The sequence below is a fragment of the Balaenoptera acutorostrata genome, chromosome 19, assembly GCF_949987535.1.
Source record: "Balaenoptera acutorostrata chromosome 19, mBalAcu1.1, whole genome shotgun sequence".
NCBI classification, from domain to species: Eukaryota; Metazoa; Chordata; class Mammalia; order Artiodactyla; family Balaenopteridae; genus Balaenoptera; species Balaenoptera acutorostrata.
Genome location: NC_080082.1, coordinates 59,433,649 through 59,439,735, shown reverse-complemented (window position 1 = coordinate 59,439,735; position 6,087 = coordinate 59,433,649).

The window sequence follows — 6,087 nt, the reverse complement described above, 5'->3', positions numbered from 1 at the left end:
GAAGGATTCTTTTCCAAACCGTTTTATTCATTCCTTTTAGGAGAGAGTGGAGGAAAAATAGCCTCAGCTTTTCTGGCTAGAGCGAGGAAGAGAATTATATCCCAAATTGACTCCTAAGGAGGGGCATTAGGGGTAAAAGATGTCCCACACAGTCGGCCTCTTTGCTAGCCTAGACACAGAAAAGGAATCATTTTGCATCCTCCCGTTCATCCCATCATTATTCATTCAAGTGTTACTTCCTCAGAGAGGCTTTCCTCTGACAAACTGCCTGTAATTCAGACCCCCATCTCTCTACTTACTCTTTTTTATTGGTCCTCGTGGCACGTCTCGCCACGTGACATATGCTATATTTGTGTACTGTCTTTGTCACCCCCCACTGGAATGTGAGCTCTGAGCAGTAGGAGGCTGTCTGGGGACCAGAACATGGCTGGCCCAGCGTGGGCGCTCAAAAAATTTTCGTTGAGCGAATGAATGAAGGGACAGAATCCGTGCCTGGTAACTACTGGGCAGTGTAGAGTGATGATAAGGCTGGAGTCAGACATTCTTGGGTTTGAATTTTGGCTCCATCACTTCCTACCTGTAACCTTGGCACAATGGCTTACCCTCTCTGAGCCTCAGTTTTCCTCCCAGAAATGGAGATAATAATTGCTTCTTAGGTTACCTTGAGGACTTAAGGTGGTAATCCTTGTTAATTGATAGTTATTATTTTGGCTATTAGGTGGCAGCTTGTTATAAGACCTGGGAAAGAACCTGTTTGACAGGTGATGTGGTGAATGGTTAACAGTGTGAGATAGGGAATCAGACAAACCTAGTGCCATTGCTCTGTGACTTTGGCAAGTGATTTCACCTCTCTGAACCTCAGCTTCTTCCCTAAAATGGGAACAAGTAATATCCACCCTATGGGGTCTTATGAGAGTTCAATAAGAATGTTTGCCTAGAGTCTTCTTAGCCCTGGCTGGTAAGTGTTGGACGTCATTAACTTTATTAGTATAATTTCATTCTTTCATTTTATTCCTTCAGTATTTCTTGTTTTTTTCCTTTTTTTGAGGAAAATAATTTTGTAAAACCTAAAATAATTAAAAAACCATTTTATAGTATAGTTATACATAAAGTGCTAAATCTTGTTATGCCTCAATTAAATTTTTATAGAGTAATACATTAATGAAACCATCCATATAAAAAAAGAGAGTATTGCCTGCAGCCCAGAAATCTTCACACCTCCTCTTAATCATTACCCTCTAAAGGTAACCGCCTTGAATTATGGCCTCTTTTGCTCAACGTTATATTTATAGAATTCATCATGTAGCAGTAGGTCATTTATTTCACTGCTGTGTAATATTCCATTGTATGAACATGCCACGACTGAATCATTTTACTCTCGATGGACATTGGGTTGTTTCTGCTTTTTGGCAATTATGTATACTGTTACTATGAATTATTTATCCAGATTTTCTTTAATTACTCTCAGTAATGTCAGAGATCTAGCAAATCTTTTGTTAGGTTTATTCCTAGGTATTTTGTTTTGCTAATGCAAATCATATTTTTTAAAATTGCATTAAAAATCTTTTTGTTCCTAATGTTTAGGAATATAATTGATTAGGGTATATTAATCTTATACACAGTGAAGGGTAGCAGAATATGCCACCCCAAAATATCCAACTATGGCATAAGAATCATTTTGAACTGAACACAGTTGAGAAGAAGCAGATACAAGAAAAGCTCTCTGCTCTTCCCTATTTGCCTAAAAGCTGGATATAAATTTGTTTTGTTTGTTTGTTTGTTTTTTGACTGCACCACGTGGCTTACCGGGTCTTAGTTCCCTGATGAGGGATGGAACCCGTGTCCCCTGCAGTGGAAGCTCGGAGTCCTAACCACTGGACCGCCAGGGAATCCCCATGGATATAAATTTGTAAAGGTGTTTCCTCTCTCCTCTCTACCAGGAAGGACAAAAGTTAATAACCCTAGACCCTCGTCCACCCAGACACAGCACCAGCACTCTCCCCAAGGGTACTCCCTACCCTTGTTGCTAACAGCATAGATTACTTTTGCTTGTTCTCATACTCCGTATAAGTGGAACCATACAGTACATACTCTTTTGTGATCTGGTTCTTTAGCTCAATTTTTGTGAAATTCAGCTATATGGTTGCATATAGTTGTAGATCAGGAAATCTTTGCCTTTATTGGGAGTATTTAGTTCCAGTTACTTTAAAAAAAAACTTCATTTTGAAAAACCTCAAATATATACAAAGTGAGCAGAACAAAGCCCCATGTATCCAACACCCAGCTTTAACAATGGTCAATATTCTGCCATTCTCTTATTTATACCTGTACCCTCATCCCACTTTATATATATATACATTTTAAATTAATTAATTAATTTATTTATTTTTGGCTGTGTTGGGTCCTCGTTTCTGTGCGAGGGCTTTCTCTAGTTGCGCCAAGCAGGGGTGCGCGGGCTCTCTCATTGAGGCGTGTGAGCTCAGTAGTTGTGATGTGTGGGCTTAGCTGCCCTGGAGCTTGTGGGAACCTAGTTCCCTGACCAGGGATTGAACCCGTGTCGCCTGCATTGGAAGGCGGATTCTTTACCACTGGACCACCAGGAAAGTCCCTTTGCCATTACTTTTGAAGGATGTTTTCACTGAGTATGATATTCTAGATTGACGATGGCTTTCTTTCAGCCTTTTGACTGTGTCATTGAATTGTTTTTTGACTTGCATTTTTTTTTCCTATTTAAAAGTCAGCTGTCTGTCTTATTTCCTCTTTGAAGTAAAGTGTCCTTTTCCTTTGGCTGCTTTCAAGATTTGTTGTTTTAGGTTTTCATAGGTTTTAATGTGATATGCCTAAGTGTGGTTTCTTTGTGTTTATTCCGCTTGGGGTTCCTAAAGCTTGAATCTGTGAGTTGATGTCTCATCAACTTTGTAAAATTCTTGGCTAGTGTCTCTTCAAATGTTGCTTAGTACTCTTTCTCTTTTCTCTCTACTTCTAGGACTTCAGTATATGTTTGATAGGCTTTTTCACCATGACCAGTATGTCTCATATGTCTTTTGTATATTTTCCATCCTTTTTCACTGATTCAGTCTGCCTATTTCTACTGACCTGTTTCCCACTGTGTCTAATCTGCTGTAAAACCCATCTACTGAATTTTTAATTTACTTATAAGTTCTAAAATTTACACTGGATTCCATCTCCTGCCCCCCCCCCTTTTTAGGTTCCAGTTCTCTGATGAAATTCTCCATCTTTTCATCTATTTTTTTTTGTCCCCCCCGCCCCTATTTTTTTGAGTATATTAATCATAGTTACCTTAAGGTCTGTGTCTGATAATGCCAGTTTCTAGATCACCTATGGATGCATACTTCTATTGATCTACAGACGGGGAAACATCGATTTCCCCAGATGCCAGGTGTGGTTAAGGTTATGGAATCCTCATGGACTGCTAGAGGGAGTAGACTTGTCAGAACATTCTACCTAATCAAAATAGGTAGATGGGGCTTCCCTGGTGGCGCAGTGGTTGAGAATCTGCCTGCCAATGCAGGGGACACGGGTTCGAGCCCTGGTCTGGGAAGATCCCACATGCCGCGGAGCGACTAAGCCCGTGAGCCACAATTGCTGAGCCTGCACGTCTGGAGCCTGTGCTCCGCAACGGGAGAGGCCGCGATAGTGAGAGGCCCGCGCACCGCGATGAAAAGTGGCCCCCACTTGCCGCAACTAGAGAAAGCCCTCACAGAGAAACGAAGACCCAACACAGCCATAAATAAATAAATAAATAAATAAAATTAAAAAAAAAAATAGGTAGATGCATCCCCTACAACCCAGCAATTCTTTTACTGGTTGGTTATAGCTCCCCAGATCCCTCCTGCCCTGTTTCTGGGCCACAGGGGGACATATATACTAATGTTTATTGTAGCATTATTTGTAATGGTGGGAAATCAGAGGCAGTTCAGTTGTGCATCACTGAGAGTGTGGAAAGGTTACATGTGGTGAAGATTGACCATGGCATTTATTCAGTGGATTGGATGGATATTGGATGTACCAGTGCAATATGGAGGAGTCTTAAAGATGGTGCTGAAAATAAAAAGCCCCATAAGAATGACAAGTGTAATACCACCTATGGAAATTACAAATACATGCATAAAAAGGAATGATCATATTTAGCAAGAATATGTACTGTTAGAAGCGGATGTGTGTCCTCCCAAAATTCATATGTTGAAGCCCTACCCACTGGTACCTCAGAATACAATCATATTTGGAGACAGATCTTCAAAGAGATTATTAAATTAAGATGAGGTCTCTAAGATGGGCCCTAGTCCAGTATGACTGATGTCCTTACAAGAGGAGGAAATTTGGATGCAGACATGTGCGTGCATGAGAAAAGACCACGTGAAGACACAAAGAAAAGATGGCCATCTGTAAGTCAGGGAGAGAGGCCTCAGAAGACACCGAACTGGCCAACACCTTGATCTCAGACTTCTAGCTCCAGAACTGTGAGAAAATAAATTTCTGTTGTTTAAGTCACCCAGTCTGTGGTATTTTCTTATGGCGGTCCTAGCCCACTAATACACTTACCAAAAACACAAGAAATAGTTGTCAATGGTGGGAAAGTGAATGGGACTGGGGGGTGGGGAGAGAAGGTATGGAAAGGCCAGTCAAGTTCTGATATTCTCCATGAGGACATATTGATGCTTATTTGGAATAATCAAAAACCTATTTTTTTTCAAAAGGAAGTTCTCTTTTATTTATGCCCACACATTGCTAGTTTCCTGAATGTGCTGAGTCTCTCTGTGGGGTGATCGAACCCTGAACCTGGGCTTTGAGGGAGAAAGTGCATGTTGTGTCTGCACCCCTACAAGACGCAGCACCATAAAGACCCTGATGTGCCTTCTCAATTTTTTTATTTTGGCCGCACAGCATGGCATGCGGGATCCTAGTTCCCCAATGAGGGATCGAACCTGTGCCCCCTGCAGTGGAAGTGTGGAGTCCTAACCACTGGACCGCCAGGGAAGTCCCTCAATGGCGGGTCTTGAGAGAGGGGTCTTGGAGGGAATAGGAGGTGCTCTGAGGATGGGGGATGGGGGCACAGTGGCAGGGCACCCAAGACAGGGTCTCTGAGCTTCCAGGTTTGGCTGAGGCAGCAGGCCTGGCTTGCAGAGTTAGAGTCTAAGGTGACGCCCATGGAGGGACAGACAGAGGGACAAAGGAAGAGAGACACAGAGCAATTCGAGATGGAGTCAGCATGTAAATTGAGAGTCAGGGAAGGAAAAGACAAAGATGAGAGAGTGGAGACAGGTGGATGTAACAGAGATGGGGCTGGAGACACAGACTTGGGGGCTGGAGGTGACAGGGTCTGGACAGAATAATGGCCCCCCCAAAGATGGCCCCCCTCTATTTCATGGAACCTGTTTAATATGTTGTCCAGGTAGGCTCAATCCAATCCCATGAGCCCTTCAAGGCAGAGAACTCTCTCCTGCTGGAAGAGGAAGAGGAAAGCATAAGGGAGATGGTGCAGAAGGGAAATACAGAGAGATTCCATGCGTGAGATTTGAAGTATGGGATCCACATGCAAAAACCGGAGAGAGACCTCTATGAACTAAGTGTGGGTGGCCCAGGTGACAGCCAGCAAGGAAGCAGGGACCTCAGTCCAATCCCAAGGGACTTGATTGTGCCAACAACCTGAATGATCTTCGAAGCAGAGTTGTCCCAGAGCCTCCAGGTAAGAACCCCGCTGGCTAACACCTTGATGTTGCCCTTGTGATACCTGCACAGAGGACCAGCCCAGCCATCCTGGATTTCTGACCTATAGACCAGTGAGAGGATACATTTGTATCGTTTTAAGTTGCTACATTTGCGTTTTTTGCGGCAGTAACAGGAAACTAATGCAAGGGCAGAGTGGACAGATGGGACTGGAGTGAAAGAGCTGGGAGCCAGAGGGCAGACAGAGCTGGAGGTGACAGGGATGGGGACTGAGGATACTGATGGGGCTGGAGGTCACAGAGTTGCTCAGTCAGAAGACAGACGGCGTCTGAACCAGAAAACAACCCAGAGACGTTGGCAGGAACTAACAGCTCAGCCGGATGTCATGCTGAAGGTTAG